The sequence below is a fragment of the Canis aureus genome, chromosome 3 (genome assembly GCF_053574225.1).
Source record: "Canis aureus isolate CA01 chromosome 3, VMU_Caureus_v.1.0, whole genome shotgun sequence".
NCBI lineage: Eukaryota > Metazoa > Chordata > Mammalia > Carnivora > Canidae > Canis > Canis aureus.
In genome coordinates this window covers 88683253-88704602 of record NC_135613.1, presented here as the reverse complement: position 1 = coordinate 88704602, position 21350 = coordinate 88683253, and the positions used below count along the sequence as shown (strand labels likewise).

General features: G+C 47.9%; 1 protein-coding gene and 2 long non-coding RNA genes across 7 annotated transcripts in view; 1 reads left to right on the top strand and 2 right to left on the bottom strand.

Moving 5' to 3' along the window:
* Positions 1-10356, bottom strand: part of LOC144311578 (uncharacterized) — a 53827-nt gene extending 43471 nt beyond the window's left edge. Inside the window, exons 1-4 of one of the 3 annotated variants that reach the window (XR_013377194.1) lie at positions 9970-10356; positions 6573-8240; positions 4723-4822; positions 779-805 (exon numbers count right to left, since the gene is read on the bottom strand). The gene's annotated coding sequence lies outside the window, so the exon portion shown is untranslated. Of the gene's footprint in view, positions 1-778; positions 806-4722; positions 8241-9969 lie in introns of all 3 variants that reach the window. The other 2 variants (XR_013377192.1, XR_013377193.1) reach the window with 2 other exon arrangements.
* A 1988-nt stretch (positions 10357-12344) lies between these two features.
* Positions 12345-18534, bottom strand: LOC144311577 (uncharacterized). 2 transcript variants are annotated; one of them, XR_013377185.1, is made up of 3 exons: positions 18407-18534; positions 16705-16926; positions 12345-16478 (listed from the first exon to the last, which is right to left on the bottom strand). It is a non-coding gene; the product is annotated as an uncharacterized LOC144311577 (long non-coding RNA). The 2 variants fall into 2 exon arrangements; XR_013377186.1 differs by having other exon boundaries at positions 18004-18470.
* LOC144311576 (uncharacterized) lies at positions 18461-19757 on the top strand. 2 transcript variants are annotated; one of them, XR_013377183.1, is made up of 2 exons: positions 18461-18758; positions 18976-19757. It is a non-coding gene; the product is annotated as an uncharacterized LOC144311576 (long non-coding RNA). The 2 variants fall into 2 exon arrangements; XR_013377184.1 differs by having other exon boundaries at positions 18461-18873.
* Positions 19758-21350: the final 1593 nt, after the last annotated feature.

Here is a 21350-nt window from a genome sequence, read left to right as displayed (position 1 = left end):
AGGCAGGCGCCAAACTGCTGCGCCACCCAGGGATCCCTAGTTGGAAGTTTTAAAAATATTTTGCATATTAACTTCTTATCAGAAGAAACACCAAAGACTTTAAACATAAAACAAGAAAATTTATATATGTACTTTAGTTTTATTAAATTTATCTGTTCATCAAAAGATTATTAAAACTGAATAAGCAAATAACAACTGGGAAAATATTACATACGTGGATAGATATAGATACAAATATAGATATATATATATATAAAATAGGGAGGGTCACTATATATAATTCAACAATACATTAAAATTTAAAAAAATAAATAAAAAATAAAAATAAAAAATACATTAAAAAATTAAGTGAACAATAATACAGAAAAATTTAATGAAAATGGACCCAAAATTCAAACAAGTTCCTCACAAAAGAAGACATGTGAATACTAATAAGTCCATGAAATCATGTTCAGCATTATTTTTTATCAAGGTAATGCAAATTAAAACTACAATGAGATACCATTTCCAACCCACTAAAATCACTAAAATAAATTATTTGAAAGTTCTGACAATATCATACACTGTCAAGAATGTGAAGTTACTAGAACTTTCATTATAGCTAAGGAAATTAAATTGAAATATTTACTTGAGAGATTTTTTGTTTGGTTAGTTGGGGTTTTTTTTTTTTTTGACAGTTTTTTAAATAAAGTACACATCTGACCAATTTCACTCCTAGCTATTTACCAAAGAAAGTTTAAAAGATGTGTTAATGAATAGATCGTGCAAGAATACTTACATCAGCCTTCTTCCTAACAGCTGTAAACTGGAAAAAACACAAATATTCATCAACTGAAGAACAAATAACCACACCTTGGAACAATCATATAACGGAATACTACTTAGCAATAATAAAAAAAAAAAAAAACCTAATGATAAGTGGAATAACATGATTGAATCTCAGAAACATGATTCTGAATGAAATAAGCCAGACACAAAAAAGCACATGCTGTGTGATTTCTGTTACATGAAACTGAAGACTAATCAAATCTAATCTACGGTGATGAAACTCAGAGTATAGGTTTCTTCCTGGGAAGGGACGAGTTATATAAAAGAGCACAAACTTGTCGGGTGATGGAAATATTCTGTATCATGTTTTTGCAATAGTTTTATGAGTATGTATAATCACCAAAATTGATCTAACTAAACAAGATAAGTTAGTAACGTTAAACAGTATGGTGTAAAATAAGAAAAATTATCTAATGTTAGCTGTTCAGTTTTTACCGACCAAGATGAAATGGCAACCTGAATAATTACCAGTTGCACAGGTACTGTTTCGTTGTACGGTACCACCTGAGATATTGTTTGCTGACAGGTAATGGACATGATCAAAATCACTCTCTCTTGCTTTTCAGACACAATCAGCTATTGTCTCACAAAATAATGAATCTGCCACACCAGAGAGTCCCAGAAGGTCTCGATAGAATCAACCCCTTGAATTTTATTTCTAACCTTACCCTTTCTTACACTTGAAATATTTCAAATTCTAGCAGCTTTCCTCATTAACCTCCACCAAAGAGCTGTAGCATGAAAAAAAGGTATAAGTACCATCACCAGCTCTGCAATACAGCCCAAGATATGAAGTTAAATAGGGAAACCAAGAGGCAGAGGAGGAAGATTGAGAGGATTCAACAGGAGAGGAGAAAAAGGAAGTGAACCAGTAGGAAAAAAGCGGGTATGTGTGTGTGGTGGGGGGGGATGGCAGAGAAAAATAGAAAGAAAAATTAATTATTTACTTCTGATTAAAAAAAAGAAAGTATCCCGGGACACCTGGGGGTGCTCAGTGGTTGAGCCTCTGCCTTTGGCTCAGGTAGTGATTTCAGAGTCCTGGGATCAAGTTCCGCATTGGGCTTCCCGGAGGCAGCCTGCTTCTCCCTCTGCCTGTGTTCCTCATGAATAAATAAATAAAATATATTTTAAAAAAGTAGAAAGTCTCAGACCGTAGCGAAAATTTGTATTTTCAAGCTAGGTTTCTACACCAGGTTGCCAGGAATTGAGTAATAAAAGATGTTTCGGGATCCCAAATATAAGCACATTGGACAGCTCCCCTATTCTACAAACACCAGACCCTGGTGTTTGACAATAAAGCAACTCCTCTCAGGATTAGCACTTTTTTATTTATTATTATCATTATTATTATTATTATTATTATTATTATTATTATTATTATTTTGAGACACATTCTGAGTATATTTAATGATCCTGGGATCTGCAGTATAATTTTTCCTTATGAAAATTTTCTTAGCAGCCTGGGTGGCTCAGCGGTTTAGCGCCTGCCTCCTTCAGCCCAGGGCCTGATCCTGGAGACCCAGGATCGAGTCCCACGTCAGGCTCCCTGCATGGAACCTGCTTCTCCCTCTGCCTGGGTCTCTATCTCTGTCTCTGTGTCTCTCATGAATAAATAAATAAAATCTTTTTTAAAAAAAACCCTTTGTTATAGCATCAGGGATCGTCAGTTTCTTGCTATTTCCTTAGAACTTTATTTCTCGTGTATGTATATTTATTAAGAATAGAGAAACTCCCTTTTTGCCCATTTTAGTTTTCAATAGATTTATGAAATATGTTTCATAGAAGACTGATCTTATCCAAAACATTTTTGTTACTTTTTTCAATACATTTAATGATACAAAATAATATTTTTAAAAAAATAGTAATAATCCATGACATAGCACTGTTTGAAGTCCCTCCTCCCCCATTTCTAAGTACCTAGAAAAGTGAAACATGACTGAAGGCCACTGCCTGTACCTGCACCTGTACCTGTTTCCATTTGTATTCCAGACCCCGCCCCTAATTGCAGCACTTCTGGAAGACCCTGGGAAAAGTGATCTTAGATAAAAAAATCAGTTAGACAATTGTCTATGGCTAGACAATGAGGGAGAATCACAGAAATAGAGAGGTTATAAATATGTTTGGAAACTTTCTATAGCTATAATGTATGAGATATAAGCTTCTACAAAATATGATGTGCATGAAAAATAGCTTTAGGATAGCTGAATATCCCCACTTGAATTGTAATAATTTGAGGGTGGGAGAAATTTGGTTACATAAACAATTTTTATTCTAAGATGATTTCTCATTCTGTCCACTTGATAGTGGCTATTATGAAGCTTGAGTGAGATAATGTACATTTTGAAAGTAATTTTAAGCTATAAAACACTTTACAAATATTGGTAATGGTTCTTTATGACACTATTAGTATTAATCTAGCCAAAAACCCATGGAACCTCCCAAATTATTTTCAAGTACATCACAAAACTATGTGGGATAGAAGACATTAGGCTTAATTGTTTCAATTTTACTCCAAGGCATAGCAGGAAAATATTTGATAATTTACGACAAAATTAGCACTGGTATCCAGGTCAATTGTCTTCTGAGATAGTATATTCCTTTTATACCACATTATTCCCATGCAGAGAAATTGGATCAGAACACTATAGCAGCCTAGCATAAAGGCATAGCTTTATTCGAGGGATCTGACCCCATGGAACTGTAGGAAACAGGCTAGCCGTCTCACCACAAGAAGGGCTTGTGGAAGAAAGAATATGGCATCCATTGGAGCCCCAGGTGTGTGCTCTCTCTGCCACTATGACACACATTATATTTTGGCAAACCCAAAGATACCACCAACGCTATGCTCTCCCATTATTCCACTGTATGGGCTGCAAAGCTCAATCCTTCTTTTCCTACCAAGATGATCATTAAGTATGGCTATGTGATACAGTTCATATGAATAAAATACATTTCTAGTATTTCTCTTTTCTAACGAAATGAAAAGTTAACATTGATGCTTTCATTCTCTCTTTTTTCTTACCTTGATTCCAGATATAAGATCTGAAGCTACAGTTACCATATTATGACCATGAAGCCTCAAGCACAAAGAAAAATCCAATAGAATAATAGAAATATCAGTCTTGATCCTATCTAAGTGCTTGATTATTGGTAACATCTTCTTACCACAGATTTTTTTTTTATATATTTGGGGAAAACTTAAACCTCATTTGTTTTAAAACACTTTAGGAAAGTGGATTTTGATTGTTTTTATACAGCTGGATGTACTTTTAACTTGTAGATTATCTTATTAATTTGCAATTGAGAATGGAAGTTACGTCCATGAGCAGGTGAAATAGATAACGTATCACCTACCATGTCGGGTATTGAAATTATTAACTGAGAAAGCACGTACACATAGAAAACATTAAATATACTTTTTCTTCTTCCTCCTTCACTACTGTCTCTTTCTCCATCTCAATTACCATCAGTTCCAACAGTTTCCTCCTTACCCTTCTCTTCCTCCTCCTTCCTCTCCTATGAATCTTTTTGACTATTCTCAATGCAAAATTGAGACCATTTTCTTCCTTGGACAGACTCCAATACAAGATTTGCACTAAAGCCTATGCGCTAAGTGGAAGATTGCCAGGAAGCAGACTTTCTAAATATAGAAGAAAAATAATAAATTAAGTAACACAAAATGTAGAAACATCCATGAAACTTCTTAGGACCCACTATATTCGTTTGCTAGGGCTTCTGTAACAAAGTCCCACAAACTTTTTTTAAAAAGATTTAAAATAGCACTAGTTTATTGTCTCACAGTTCTGGAGGTTAGAAGTCTGAAATCAAGGGGTTAGCGGAACCATGCTCCCTCTGAAGGTCCTGGGAAATGACCGTTCCATGTCCCTCTCCTACCTTCTCTGTAGCCTCAGGTGTCCTCGACTTGTAGATGCATCACTCAATTCCTCCATCTTCACATGGAGTTTACTCTGTGTTCCTTCATCTTGTTTTCTCTCTTCACATTTTTGTGTCCAAACATACCAGTTTACAAGAACACAAGTCATATTAGATTACAGCCCACCCGAATGATTTCACCTTAACTTAATCTTAATATTGATTAAAACTGAAATGACTCTATTTCTAAGCAAAGTCATATTAAGAGGTTTTGGAATTTATAACATGATTATATTTTCTTTTGGAAGACATAATTTAACCCATAACACTGCTTACAACTATTTTAGCCCTTCCTTAATGTTCTGCATTATGCCTCAATCAAGAAGAAACTTGCTTTCAGCTAGATGTCACAGTTTTATCTTATTCCCAGTTATACCTGTGTTTTCAGTTTAAGATGAATGTGATTATAATTTTCTTTTCCCCATGATCATTTATCTTTGAATGGGAGAATATTTAGTCCAGAAAACTCCAAATACTCTGCGAGGTGGTGAATAAGATATGAGACATATAGAGACCTATATAGAGGGCACATGCTCTGTGATTCTTAAGGGCCCGATCTAATCTGAAAATTTATCACCTCAGCAAAAATCATGCTTAGATGTTTGATACTTATGGTGCGATAAATTTCCAGCAAAATAAATTCCTTTGTCTCTTTTTCAAGAATGACTTCTCTAGTCCAGATCCAGTGATTACTTGTCAACCTACAATACAGAGATTTTAAATGATGTTGACAGGCTTGCCTCTCTCCAGTGTCATTTATTTTTATTATTTATAAGCACTCAGATATTCCTGGATTTTTGCCACAAGGAAAACCAAGTGTGAAGTTAAGAGCAAGATTCGTTGGTTCAGATTCTCCCAAGCAACACATATAAAGAGCGTGATTATCAGTGTTCGTGAGATAGCCGTTTTCAGCACTGGACAGTGACCACCAGGCCTGGGCATCCAGGGCCGCTGTGTAAGGAGGGACCTGAGAGTCTGTAGAGAAGACATAGGGAAGAAAGGTTCCCCCTTCAGTAGAAAGGAAAGTAGAAACAATAGAGTCTTTTGTTTCTTTTGAAACAAAAGAAATCTGCCTGGAGAAAAAGAGGAATCCAATTAAAACTGGGAATTCTGTATTGGCAATTTTAACCATTTCCTTTTTTTCCCTCTTATATCTGAAAAGTTGTTCCTATCTAATTATGAATCCATAGTTTTCAGACTGATTATCACCACATTATAAGAGACATTTTCTCCATTCTCCTCATCCCTGATTTTTTCCCCTTGTCTCACATTAAGTTTCCCATAATTTGTGCAGATTTTGTCCTCCAATATCTTTTCTGAGTGAGCTATTCCTCCCTTCCTCTCCTTCATTATAGTTTATCCCTCATTTCAGGCAGGAAATCTTACCAAGCTAGAGAAGAGTTCCCGGAGAAAATGACCCAGCAAGGGTGGGTAGGATGCTATATCTGGTCACTGTCTCTAGGGCTCTCTGCTAGCTGCTGACTAAACTCTGGTGTTGAAATTGCTTTTGCACTGCACTTCTTTCACTAAATGTGTTTAATCTGCTGTAAAATTGTTTTCATGGTTGTAGTCAATGTTATTGTAACTGTTTAACAATGTGCATTTCTTTGCTTTACAAAGGGCCTTGACAGCCTCTATGCAAATTAGTGTCTTGTCTGACGCCATTAAGCATGTTTCCTGGAAAAGCGACAAGTGGAATCATGGTTAAACCTCTACACTCAGTTTGGGGGATGAGGAAACTAGGGGGAGGAAGCAGAGATTCTATCTGTGATGCATGGACCAGGTGTTGCCTAGAGTTACATAATCTTTACCTTAACCTGTAGTCTTGTGTTGAGGATACAAGTAGATTTTATTAAATCAGCTGAACCTGCATCCTTCTTATCATCTGGGGCTGTCAAACTCCACCCCGAACTGGTACACAATGGGTTTAGATTGACCTAAGAAGGATTTTTTTTTTTTAATTTGCATGAGTAATGACAGCCATGTCTCAGGTAGAAAGCATAGAGTACGTTCAGGGTCAGAAGACAGATTTAGCTTGTGATGTGAGGAAGAAGGGTAAGGATGTTTCCTTACATTGTTAATCCTTAATAATCATGACTTGAGAAGATGCTAGGACTAGAGAAAGAGCTAAAACTTTTCTCAAAGCTGAAACCCAAGCAGAATACTCCTGAAGCCACATTTTCCTGGCTTCACTACTCAGGAACCAGAAAAATCATCTGAGTATTCTAAATCAGAGATTCCCTGATTCTCCTGAGCTCTGAACCAACGCAAGCAGGTTTCCAGCCTCCCCACGAGCCCAGGGGAAGGGGCATGTCTGGACTACTTATTTATACACCCCTGCTTCCCTTCCCCTAAGAGGTACAGCAATGAGGAGTTTTCCAGGCTTTAATGTTGTTGGTCATGCTGCTTGGGGCCTAGAACTTTCTTAACTCAATAGCTGTTTGGAAGGTCCATTTGCTTCGTTGAGTAGGATCCTACCAGCAGCTAGTCAGTATCCTAGTGGCCTCTTCTCTCTTCTGTGGCAAATTTTACATTTTTTGGGTCTTTCAGACCTTTTATATGATTTTTCTGTATAAGCCTCCCCCCTCCTTCCCTTTTTCCTGCATGAACCAGTCTCTTGTGCCAGAAATTATGGCACCTACATCCTCCATGCCCTGCTGAAGGACTCTGCTCTCACCATTCAGTCTCTGTCTTTTTTGGAACATGTAGAAGTGCTTTAATCAATTTCTTAAAGCTACCAAGTTTCTTCCTTCTCTGTTCCACTCAACAAATATATATTAAGCATCTGAAAAGTGAACTGACAAATTCTTAAGCTCCAGAAGCTCGTAAAGTATGGGAGAAGACAGGTACACAAATAATTACAAATAAAATGTTGGATAGACCATAGGTGAGATACAGATAAGTCCAGATAGTGAAGATTTCGCATACCCTAGGTAAACATGCCCATCCTTCGATGTGCAAGGACATGAGTTGATTTTTGGGAAAATTAATACTTGATCCATGTAGGAAGTCCTTGATCTTTGTCAAAAGAGAAACTCAAACAAATCCAGATATTTGTGAGGGTCTGGGGATACTATGATGTAAGCCAGGTTAGAGCTAGAATGCACGATAGGTGAGGATGGAGCTTGACCAGATTTAGGAACATGACCTGAGGAATGAAGAGAAGTGATGGTTTCCACTGGAGGACTCGATTTAGTCACCTGTCATGACCCAGATACCCTTACAGGGTTTGTGCACTGTCAGAAAAATGATTGTGGGCGAACAGGAAGAGCTGCCCCAACTAAACTCATATTTCAGTCCACAAGCATCCGGACCCTAGGATCATCCTTACAAATCAGCAGAAGAGTAGAAAGGCAGAGCTGGCCCATTCTCTGTGACCTCATTAGTCTACCAGCTGGTGCTTCCAGAATATTTGAAAGAAAGTGCTCCCTACCTGCTTTCCCTTTGCTCTTCAGTAATCCTACCATCACATCTATACACTTAGAAATGGTTAAATGAAAAAAAAAAAAAAAAAAAAAGAAATGGTTAAATGAAAAAAAAAAAAAGAAAGAAAAGAAATGGTTAAATGGTAGGTTTTACGTTATACATTTTAATCACAATAAAAATTCTAGAAATTTAAAAGATATACCTAGACACAGACCTTACATCTTACACAGAAATTAACACAAGGTGTATTATAGAAATCAACGTAAGATGCAAAACTATAAAACATCTAGAAGAAAATAGAGGGAAAATCTACATGACCTTCAATTTGGTAATGAACACTTAGACGCAACACCAAAATTATGATTCATGAAAGAAAAGAGATCATAAGCTGAGTTTCATTAAAATTAAAAACTTTTATTCCATGAAATATATTGTTAAGGAGATGAAAAGACGAGCAAGCCCCAAACTGGGAGAAAATATTTGTAGAGACATACTAATGAAGGTCTTAGATTAAAATTATATAAAGAACTCTTAATAAATCAAGAAAGCAAACAATACCATTTTAAAATTTTTAAATAAGAATTTAAAAAATTTTTTAAATTTAAAATTTCTCATTTTAAAATAAGAAAAATATCTATGTAAATACTCAAGAAAACATACATATAGCAAAAAGTTTATTAAAAAAGACACCCATCATCAGTTGTCATTATGAAATTGCAAATTAAGCAACAATATGATAGCACAATATGATAGCACTACGAGCGACCGTAAAAGGCTTTTTAAAATCTGAAATACCAACTGCTAGTGAGGGTAGAGAGCAACCGGCAGCCTAATTGCCGAGGATGATGTGAAATGGCATAACCCCTCTGGAAGACACTTTGTTTCTCACAAAACTAAATATGGTCCCTACCGTAAGATCCAGCAATCATCTTTTAGATATTTAGCCAAACTATTTGAAAAATTATGGCCACACAAAACTTGCACACAAAAGTTTACAGCGGATTTATTTGTAATTGTCAAAAACTGAAAGCAACCATGATACCCTCCCATAGGTGAATGAATTCAAAAAACTGGCGGGTCTGTTGAGGAACATGATTGAAAAGTGCCCACCAATGGACCTGTGAGCTGAGCCTACAGTTGGAGCCTCCTGGCTCCCCCCTGCTCGGGATGTGAGCCCCACTTGCCTTTCTCGCTCTCAGAGGCGGCCCGAGGACAAAGCCTTGAGGTGGGGTGATGCTGAGAGCTCCTGCGGGGCACACAGGACTGGAGACTGGAGAGGCCTCTGCAGCTCAGGTGGGCCAGCTGGGCAGAGGGACCCACACCGGGCCCTCCTCCTGCGTCCCCTCCGCCCTGCCACCAGCACTCCCACACTGAGCAGGCATTGATCAGCCTCGCTCCAAACCCCAGGGCCTTTGAGAGGCGACGACATGTATTAATTACGAACACGGGCCAGGACACTGCAGAGCAGCAGGGCGGGGACTGTAATGGAAAGAGAAATTGGTTCTCGACTTTGCATTTTCTTTCATTTAGTCACTTAGGTGGCACAGGCTCCCTGGGAGTCAGAAACACCGGCTTCGAGCCACCAAGTAAGCAACCCCCTGCCCCCCCCCCCACCCCGCCCCGGGGGTCAGTGACCACACCTGCACCTGAGAAGGCTGCAAGGCTCACGGCGGAGACGCTGGGGGTCCCAGCTCTGCCACCAGCTGGAGTTTGGGGACGGGCGAGTCGTTAACTTCTCTGAGTCCCGTTTCCTTATGTGTCTAGAGGGGAAGCGTCACTTACCTTCCCTTACGGGGTCATGACGGGGTCACTGTGAGGGTTCGAGATGGCGTCCAAGGCCTGACGGGGCTCAGGGCACGGCAGCGCGCAGGGAGCAGGTGTCCCCGTCCCGCCAACTCCAACGGCAACGTCCGACGCCGCCAGCGGTGAGCCCGGCTAGAACGCACGTGGACTGCGACCCCTGTGACCGCTGCGGACGGAGTCCGGGGCACGGGGCCAACGACGGCCTCTCTGCCCGGACTCAGGTGAGAAAACCGACAGCGACAACCAACAGTAGGAATAATGACAGCGTCACGTACCAGAGCCTGCACCGAAGTCCTGCACCTGCGAACCCGCCTCCGCTCTCACGGTGCGGCCGGTCCCGGGGCTTCCGCGTCCCGTTGGTCGCGGGCCAGGGCGCGAGCTGCCCCTTGGGGGCGGGGGCGGGGGCGGGGGCGGGGGCGGGGGCGGGGGCGGCGGCCGCGAGGCTGGGAGGCGGGAGCTGTGGGCGCAGCGCGCCGGGCACAGACAGCCTTGCCGGCCTGGGAGGGCGAGGAGGGGGGAGGGGGAGGGGGAGGGGGAGGGGCGGCCGGGCGGGGCCGCGAGGCCGCAGCGGGGGAGCCGCCGTCCACGTGGCCCGGAGGGCGTCCCCGCGGTCGTGTCCCCGCCGTCGCCCGTCGCCCGGGGGCTCCTCCCCGACGGCTGAGCCCGGCCTTCCTCAGGGCGCCTCAGGCCCCGGCGACCCCTGCGCCCCGGCGCCCCCACCCGGCAGGGGCCGCCTCCGGACGCTCGCTCCCCAGAGCCGGAGCCGCGAGTCCTGACCCCGCGGCCTCAGCCTCTCCTGACGCGGCGATGCTCCACCCGCACCGCAGGCCGCCGCCCCCGGGGCCCACGCCCCGGCCCACGTCCCCGCCAGGCGCAGCCGCCCTGCTCCGGGGGCGCAACCCCGCCGCGGCCTGAGCGACGCTACCGGCTCGGCCGGACCTCGGGGTCCCCGCGCCACGGCCGCCCCCGCCTGCGGGCCTCCCGGGCTGCGCCACGGACGCTCCCGCTCCCTCACACGGACCCCCTCACCCCCTCACCCCCTCCACCGGTCCCCCCGTCCCCCCCCCGCGGCCTCTCCCGCTCCCTCACACGGACCCCCTCACCCCTCACCCCCTCACCCCCTCACCCCCTCCACCGGCCCCCCCGTCCCCCCCCCGCGGCCTCTCCCGCTCCCTCACACGGACCCCCTCACCCCTCACCCCCTCACCCCCTCACCCCCTCCACCGGCCCCCCCGTCCCCCCCCCCCGCGGCCTCTCCTGCTCCCTCACACGGACCCCCTCACCCCCTCACCCCCTCCACCGGTCCCCCCGTCCCCCCCCCGCGGCCTCTCCTGCTCCCTCACACGGACCCCCTCACCCCTCACCCCCTCACCCCCTCCACCGGCCCCCCGTCCCCCCCCCCCGCGGCCTCTCCTGCTCCCTCACACGGACCCCCTCACCCCCTCACCCCCTCCACCGGCCCCCCCGTCCCCCCCCCGCGGCCTCTCCCGCTCCCTCACACGGACCCCCTCACCCCTCACCCCCTCACCCCCTCACCCCCTCCACCGGCCCCCCCCGTCCCCCCCCCCCGCGGCCTCTCCTGCTCCCTCACACGGACCCCCTCACCCCCTCACCCCCTCCACCGGCCCCCCCGTCCCCCCCCCGCGGCCTCTCCCGCTCCCTCACACGGACCCCCTCACCCCTCACCCCCTCACCCCCTCACCCCCTCCACCGGCCCCCCCGTCCCCCCCCCCCGCGGCCTCTCCTGCTCCCTCACACGGACCCCCTCACCCCCTCACCCCCTCCACCGGTCCCCCCGTCCCCCCCCCGCGGCCTCTCCTGCTCCCTCACACGGACCCCCTCACCCCCTCACCCCCTCCACCGGCCCCCCCGTCCCCCCCCCGCGGCCTCTCCCGCTCCCTCACACGGACCCCCTCACCCCTCACCCCCTCACCCCCTCACCCCCTCCACCGGCCCCCCCGTCCCCCCCCCCCGCGGCCTCTCCTGCTCCCTCACACGGACCCCCTCACCCCCTCACCCCCTCCACCGGTCCCCCCGTCCCCCCCCCGCGGCCTCTCCCGCTCCCTCACACGGACCCCCTCACCCCTCACCCCCTCACCCCCTCACCCCCTCCACCGGCCCCCCCGTCCCCCCCCGCGGCCTCTCCCGCTCCCTCACACGGACCCCCTCACCCCTCACCCCCTCACCCCCTCACCCCCTCCACCGGCCCCCCCGTCCCCCCCCGCGGCCTCTCCCGCTCCCTCACACGGACCCCCTCACCCCTCACACCCTCACCCCCTCACCCCCTCCACCGGCCCCCCGTCCCCCCCCCCGCGGCCTCTCCTGCTCCCTCACACGCACCCCCTCACCCCCTCACTCCCTCACACACCCTCCACAGATCATCACATATTCTCACCAAGCGTTTGTTGAATGACTGCTGACCTGAGCCAGGCACCCGCCCTTCCTTAGCCCTAAGCCCGCCAGTCTCTGCTCTGACTAGAGGCTTCTACGGTGCCACCATGACCATGTGCAGGGCAGAGGCGAGGCTAGTGCTTGAGGAAGGCACAGATGCCGCCTTACAGAGCTTAACGTCCACAGCGTGGGACCCCGGTGCCCGGCCTGCTCTGCCCTCTCCTGCAACACACGTGTGCACATACCAGAGTTTGTGCGCACCTACACGTGTACGCACTCTCACCTCCACACACGCGCTATCTCCCGTCCACTGTGCTCACACACTTTTTGTTGATTTATTTTCTAATTGGTTAACACGTGGTGCATCAGTAGTTTCAGATGTAGAGTCAGTTATTCACTGGTTGCAGGTAACCCGCAGTGCTCAGTGCAGGGAGTGCCCTCCTTCATGCCCGGCCCGCAGTGACCCCAGCCCCACCCGCCGCCCCTCCAACTACCCTCAGTTGTTCCTGTTCTTAAGAGTCTTACGGTTTTCCATCTGACTTCATCCTGTTTCATTTTTCCCTCTCTTCCCCTGTGATCATCTCCTATCCTTCTTAAATTCCACATGTGAGTGAAACCATGATAATTGTCTTTCTCTGGTTGACTCTTAGTCTCTCTCATCCTTGGTCATCCTTCAGATGAGTTATGAACACTTCAACCTTTTTTGCAATTCCAAGAATTGTCATTTCTAAAATCTCCTCCATTTTTTGCGACAGATAAGATCGCATATATTCAAAGTGTACAACATGGTGTGACATACGTGTACATGTGAAATGATCACCTCAATCAAGAAAAACTAGCACATCCGTCACCTCACGTGGTTCTTTGCGTTTGTGATAAGAATACTTAAAATTTACTCTTTTAGCCAATTTCAATATGTGACATATTATTAACTTAGTCACTATGCTGATATTAATTCCTCAGAACTGGGATCCCTGGGTGGCGCAGCGGTTTGGCGCCGCCTTTGGCCCAGGGCCTGATCCTGGAGACCCGGGATCGAATCCCACATCGGGCTCCTGGTGCATGGAGCCTGCTTCTCCCTCTGCCTGTGTCTCTGCCTCTCTCTCTCTCTCTCTCTGTGACTATCATAAATAAAAAAAAATTAATTCCTCAGAATTTACTCACCTTTTAAGTATACCTTTGGTATCTTCTGACCTACTCCTCCCAGGAGCCTATCTGGCAGCTCCCGGTTCCAATCCCACATATCAGTGATGCCACATGGTCTTTATCTTTCTCTGGTCACCTCATCTCACTTAGCATAATGGCCTCTACTTTCATCCATGTTGTCACAAGCGGCAGGATGAATGTCCTCTTTTATTTTTAATTTTTTTATATTTTACATTTTGTTGTTGACGCATACAGCGCTATATTGGCTTCAGGTGTACAACACACTGATCTGACGATTCCCCACACTGCCCAGCACTCGCCGGCCTGAGGACAGTCACCCTTTGTCACTGTGCAAAGTTATTACAGTATTATTGACTCTATCCCCTACACGGTACTTTTTATCTCTGATTTATTTCCTAACTGGACGTTTATGCCTCCACATCTTTTTGACCAACTTCGCTCCTTCCCCCATCCCCCTGCCCTCGAGCAGCCACCAGTTTATTCTCTGCATTTATGGGTTTGTCTCAGATTTTGTTTGTTCATTTGCTTTGTTTTTTAGATTCTACATATAAGGGAAATCATATGGTGTTTGTCTTTCCTGTCTGACTATGTCACTTTGCATAACAGTCTTTAGGCCCATCCATGTGGTCTTTTAAATTCCGATCCATTCAGGAGGCCTTTCCCGGTTTGAAACTCTCAAAAGAAAGACAGCCGGCCCAGCGGTTAACACGGAGAAAAAACACCAGTGCCTCCTCAAACATAAGCTTGGTTATTTCCTGTCGACCCGGTTCCCAGGGGACAGGGCCAAGCCTTTCCTGTAAAATAGGGAAGATCAAATGGGTTGCTCCTCCCACTTCAGAGGAGGCCTGAGCCCTCCGTTCCTGTCTCAGAGCCCCCCAAGCACCCCTGCCTCCTCATCACCCCTGCCTCCAGCACGGGGTACAGCCACCCCTGCAGGCTATGGGTCCAGCATAAAGTCCAAGGTCTTTTAGGTCTGAGGCAGCAGCGCTAGGAGGACCCTTGGCCTCGACATGACTCAGGGGAGGCGGACAAGAGGTAGGGGCAGAGTACGCGATTATCCAAAAGTGAGTGTGGCTTCTGTACCTTTTTCACCCTTGTCCCTGCGTCCCCTGCGGTTGGGGGCATTCCCTCCTCCTAGGACGCCTGGCGGCCCAGGAGGGTGACCTGCACTCCTGGGAGAGCCCTGCTGCCACCCTCCCTGGCCTGTCTCTGCATCTGTGAACCGCAGGTTGGAGGCGCGGATTCAGGGTCCGTCAGCGCTGACATGGGCAGGGCCAGGCCTCGGGCAGGAAGCTACCTGGGCTGGTGGCAGTTTAAGGAAAAGACGCACGAGGAAAATGCCTCCGGCGCCAAGCCTAAGGCAAAAAAGCACCCATGAGGCTGGTGGCTGAGCCACCAGGGCACAGAGGGACACCATCCTACAGCAGCTCTGTGTGCAGACAGCACCTCTGAGCAAAGGAAGTAACTCCAGGGTCCTGGCCTCTCCGTCCTGCGACCTCAGGCAAGGCCCTATCCCATCCCAACCTCGGCCTTGTCATCCTACAGATAATCAGGGTGATCCCAAGTCCCTTCAGTTCCGTGGTCACATGGTGTTGATGATGACATGGCTCCCGTCGCTCCCGCTGTCCCCTGCATTGGAAGCTTCACTTCTGCTACCTACCTGTCCTTCGGGACCTTCTCCTGACCCTCTCTCCCAGAAAACCTCACCTGTCCTCTCCTCCTTGAGGTGCTTGCCCTTCTCTGTGGGCCTTTTACTTTTCAGGGTCTGCGGGTTCCACTCAGCCTCTGTTCTGAGCTGCTTTGCTTTGAGATCTTAATACATCAGGTGTGTCTGCAGCTGGAAAGCAGCTGCCTGTCTTCTGGGTCCCCGGCATCGTGTATAGGATATAATTAGGGAGCTGTGAGAAGTTTATGCAAGTCGCAAATATTTTGGTATTTGGCAAACAGAGAATTCTAGCATAGTGCCAGAGCATTTTAGTCAATGCTCAAATTATGATTTTTGTTTGGTGAGGTTGTCAGAGTGGGGCAGAGGAGTCAGGGAGATTACAAAATACCAGAGATCCAAAGTAAAAGATGTCACTGGCTCTCACCTCCTGTTTTCCCTCAAACTAATTTCCAACATAACCATGCACCGTATAGCAAGAGCCTGGAAAAAATACAAAGCAACGTAGCAGGACACCAGACTTCCTAAGCTTCTGTCTCCTGCGCTTACCCGCATCCTCGGAGCAGATAGAGGGATGGGGTGTCCCCACCCCTTCAGCATCAGGGCTCATCTTTCTGTATATCAGAGTCTACCAGCGATACCCGATGCACTGAGCACAAGAACCCTGTTCACAAGACCGTCCTGACATCCCAGAGCTGGGAAGAAAAGCCCAGAGCCCTCCACCCGCGCAGAGGGAGAGCTGTGGCAATTGGAAGAGGCTGCACAGCCTCTCCCACAGCTTCCTTACGTCTCCCTGTTCAAAATCCCTCCCCACCCTCTTTGGACCTTTGATGTGCCTCTGCCAGTGGCTGGCGTGAGGACAAGAGGAGCTGAGGGGCGAGAAGTGAGCGAGAGAGGACGGAGTTGGGGGAGGAGAGGCTGGCATTCAGGCAGGAGAGGGATGAGGGTGAGCAGAGAGGCTGCATGTGCAGAGTCTTCTGCATTCCCCACGTAGGAACCCAGCAGAGACTGAATCTTTGTGGCATCAAAACCAAAGTTCCAGGAAGCCTTCCCTTTGAGACAGGCCTCTTGTGAAGGAGCAGCCAGAAAATGGTGGGACATGAGCCTTTTTCTTTAAGCTTAAGAGGTCAGGAAAGATGAATGGAAAACCACACACACACACAAAAAGTGTAAATTCCTGATGGACAAGGCATAGTTCTGCTCTGAGGACTGGACCCAGTACCTCCTTGAACACCGATGAGCCTCCTGCGGGTGTCAGAGTCCATGCCTGGAGGAGCCAAGAACATAAAGAGCAGACAGATTCATGGCCCCTGAGGATCTATTTAGAGACACTCGGGAGCCACCTGCAAGGCCCTGGTCACATGAGAAGTGATAGGACATGTTTCTAGTAACAGAGATCCATGAATGTACTACTGACAAGTGCACAGATTGGTACGACCACCTAGGAAAACTAATTATGTGTATCTTCTAAACAAGAACATATACATACATACCTTAGAGAAGGATGTGCATGGAATTGGGGGAAATTTCTGAGACATGTTGACCATTTTCTTGTGATTATCTTTCTCCTCCTCACTTCTCCTTTCTCAAGATCTTATCTTGAGCATAGTTGCTCTCTTAGGAATATCACCAACGTATATTCTCCAAAAACAAATAATGAAACGTTTGTGGAAGCATCGTCCATAATAACCCCCATAAGAAAACTTCCCAAATGCCTGTCAATAGAAATAAATACACAAAGTATAATATAGTCACAGAAACGCAATGAGAATCAGTAACTACAACACATGACAGTTCTGAAAACCATCACAGACAAGGTCAAATGAAACAATTCAGATCCAAGAGGATGCATACTGTGTGGTTTGTTTATAGTACGTTCAAAAACAGGCAAAACTGATGGCTCCTTTTGGAAGTCAAGGTAGGGTTTGTCCTTGGGTGCAGACTGTAATGATGAGCAACAGAGGAGCTTTTAAGATCCTGGTTATGTTCGTTTTTTTTTTTTTTTTCCAAAAAAAGATTTTATTTATTAATTCATGAGAGACACAGAGAGAGAGGCAGAGACCCAGGCAGAGGGAGAAGCAGGCTCCATGCAGGGAGCCCAATGCGGTACTCGATTCCAGGACCCCAGGGTCATGGCCTGAGCTGAAGGCAGGTGCTCAACCACTGAGCCCCCCAGGAGCCCCATGCTCTGTTTTCTTGACCTGAGTACTGGTTACACAGATGTGTCCAAACTTTCATGTACGTCTATCAAGGCAGGCAGGGCCAACCGCCCACCCCCACTCCCTAATCCAGGGAGAGAAACTAATGCACCAAGAATTTAAACAACTTCCTCAAGTTCACACAAGGCTCAGTGGCTGGGCTGGATGGAAGAACCTGATCTGCTGACTCCTGGTCCGGTGTCCTGGACTCTCCATCCTCACTCTTCTCAAGAAAGTCTAGAGCTTTGCTGACCAGTATGGCAGCCACTAGCTATTAAATTGCTATTTAACAATTAAAATTGCTACATTTTAAAATTGTTAAAATTGCTGTTACATTGCTATTTAAATTAAAATTAATTAAAATTAAATAAAAATTAAAATTCAGTTTTTCAGTCTCCGTAGCCACTTTTGTGGTGCTCGATACTCAATGTGCCTAGTAGCTGCTGCATTAGACAACACAGATTTAGAGTAGCTTCGTCACCACAGGAAGTTCTGGTGGGTGGCACTAGTCTGGAAGGACCAATGAGAAAACTGGGACCAACAGAAGCCCTGGAGGCACTAAAGCTTATCCTAAGCACCTCCCTGGCCACTTACATGATCGTCTGGTGGAAGAGAAAAAGAGCCCAGATAGTGACAAAGAACCCAGCACCGGTCCTTGGCAAGCAGGTGTTGCACACCGCCAGTGTCTCGGCCCACCCTCCTCTGCCCCTTCTCTCTCCTGAAGCTCAGTGCTCCACCTCCACCCCAGATGGTGTCATGGTGTTTCTGATCCAAGAGGGCTCATGCTGCAGACTTTAGCTTTGTGAAGATTTCTGTCCATTAAAGATACTTCCAGTCCAAAAGAATGAGAAGAAACAGTACAGAAAGAGAGCACTTTCCAGAACCTTTGAACCCACTCATCCTAATCCCAGACAGGCTGGAAGACACACCCATCCCTTCTTTCAGTGGCTCATGAGAGTGGATCAAATCTCCATCAGCCAGACTGGACCTCAGATACCTGTGCTCTTGACCATTCTGTCCACAGAAGGCCCAGGGCAGAGAGAGGTGCTCCCACGTCCCCTCGCCATGACACCCGGCCCCTTTCATAGGTGTGATGTCTCAGCCAGGGCATTGTCGAGGAAGATCTCCGAGCAACGGAGCTGCCAGGATTCTACGTCCAGTAACCTCTCACTTCATAAGGGAGCTTTACTCAACTCTACAGCTGTAGTCAACTTCCCTGAGCTCTGCACACATATTTCACTCCCCACGACAGCAGGAGAAGAGCTGTGAGCTCTCCCAAAGGAGTGGTCCGAGCACAGGCCTGAGCATCTCACAAGGTGGGGAGGAGGGTGCAAGCTCCTCAGAGGAAGGTGCCAGAGCTGGGCCGGAGCTGTGCCCGGCACACTGAGAGAAATCCTAAGTGGGAAGCACACTAATCCAGCTCAGAGCAGCCACCTCGCTGCCCATAAGCTCAGGGAGGCCATGGTGTGGAAAATTTCCCAAAGCTGAACATCCTCCAAGCCTCTCTCTTGGGACAAGGCTCTCTAGCTTCGCTGTGTCCGCTGATTGCTCTTTTTAACCCCTTAGGAAGCCATCCGGAACTAACGTTCTTAGGGTGATACCTACCGCCAAGGACTGCAATGGCCTTTGGGTTTGAGTCATCCTAGCGCTTGATCTCCGTCTCCCACGGCTGGAAAAAGACCAAACTGAAATGTGAAGTAAGCTCTGAAGGAACAGTTGGGAAGTTCATGCCTGTGTAGCCTTTACCCCTTTCCACCCTGAGCCCTGAGCCCACTCTCCCCTGTAGATCTATCTGGGGACTCACAGCAGTGCTGCTGTGCTGACAGTGTCTCCCCGAATCGTGTGGCAGAGCATTCACCGGCTTCCTCTCGAATAACTGCCATTCAGCCTTCCGCAGAAGCCCACGGGGGCTGAACGCCAGTGAGCTGGAGCTTCTTGTTCCTTTGCCTCCTTCCTCCGTGAACAGATTCCTCGGTCTGGGCCCCGCGCCGCCATCAGAGCAGCCTCCCACTCCAGTGTGCAAAGTCACACTTTCCGGACAACTGCCCACTGTTGACTGAGCCTCAGTGGCAGGTGGGGAGGGGTGAGGTTGAGGGGGGATGGTGGGTCAGGATTAGGTGTAGAGACCACGGCGGAGGCCTGTTCTGCAAGGCAGGTAGGGGACTCCGTGGCTCCGCTGGCGCAGAGAGAGAGGGACAGGTATCGTTACCTGGGGATGGTTTTCATTTGGAGACAAAAAGCTTCAAAAGTCTGGAGCTCTGGGTGCAGAGATTTGCTCAAGAACCCTTTCCTCCCTCCCAACTAACGCCCTGGTTGCTGATGTTCGGCTAAAAAAAGATCTTCCTTTACTTTCCTGTCTCCTTGTCATGTGATCTTCCTCTAGCAAGAGCCTCGGGGTAGGGATGACATTTTCCCATTTGAAAAATAGGAGCGAGGGATACACCACAGGCCGCGGGGCAAGTCTGTGCAGAGTCTAGCCGCAGCCTTCCAGTGTCCTACTTGCATGGCGCTCCTCCCCTAGCCTCATCTACTCATGCTACAATCTAACCCAAAGGCTGGATATGAAGGAGCCCGCATCACGCGAGACGCAGAGCACTTCTCTAAACCCAGTTCCATCCTAGTCTACCTCAGATCCGTTGACTATGTTCTCCCCTCCCCAGACCAGCATCACAGGCTGGGGGTGGGGGGCAGGGGCCTGGGAGGCCTGCGGGGTGGGGGCCAGAGTGGGGCTGCTGGAGGCCGGAGGTGAGCTTGGCCTATAGGTCTGTGCTGGGGGTGTCTCCCTGCAGGCATGTGCTCCCCGGGGGATGCAGGGTCTGCTTCAGTGGATTGTCAGCAAGGAAATGAGACAATCGACACATTACCAAAAATTCAAAAATGTTAGAGACTGTTCTCACTGCTGACTTTGTTACTCTTACCTTTTTCATGCTCTCGGGCTCCAGTCTTCTCCTTGCCTCACCCTCGGCCCTGCCCGTTGGGTTTTCCCAGTGGGAAGAAGAGGGCAGGCCGCACAGAACCAAGTGTTCGGGTCACCAGCTAGCCTCAGGCCCAGAGGTGACAGATCAGGCCTTTCGGACAGCACAGCACTTACTGACCACCCCTTTCCATGCTGCCCAGCCCCCTCCGGACCCCACAGCTAGCCTGTCCTTCCCTAGGCCCCAGCTCCAAGATGCTCAGTCTTGAGCTTGGAACAAGGCCCTCCTCTACGCACAGAAGTGACTTAGCTCATGCAAAAACAGTTATGAGAAAGCACGTGAATTCTTTTGCAAGCGAGGCCTCAATTAGATCCTAGACATCCATGAGCATGGGAAACAAGCAGTATCCCCAAAGCCACCGTTGGAAACCCTCCCTACCAAACACAATAGAGTTTTCTTTTGCCACTTTCGACAGAAAAAACAAAAACGAAAAACATGCAAGGAAAAAATACCGATAGGGCCGACCTTAGTGTGGTTCGAACGTCTTACCCTCTCCCTTCTTTTATTCATGAAAACTGAGGGCAACAGTGATGATAATGGATCAGCGGCGTTTTTGTGGACTATGATACTCTGGCTGTTTAAAGAAAATTGATGGATGTTATATCGCCCATTTTATAGAAAAATAAGCTAAAGTCGGGAGAACAGGCCGACCTGGGGTGGCGGGACCCCAGCACCATTTTATCGCACCATGTTCCACGGGCTTCTCTGTGGCTCATTCCCCTTGAAGCCATAGTGACTGCCCCTCCAGCAGACTCGCGGGTGGGCAGGGGTGAGGAGCGATGCCATTATCAGAGAGGTCGTGGGAGCCCCGAGGTCTGCAGGTGCCAGGAGTGGCCCGCCACCAGCCACTCTTGTGGCCCCCCAGGCCGGCCTCCTTACACTGCTTTCCTCTTGTCTGCCTCCCTTTCTGGCTGCCTCCTCCTGCAGCTTCTCACCCAGGCCCACAGGGAAGCAACCCCATTGTTC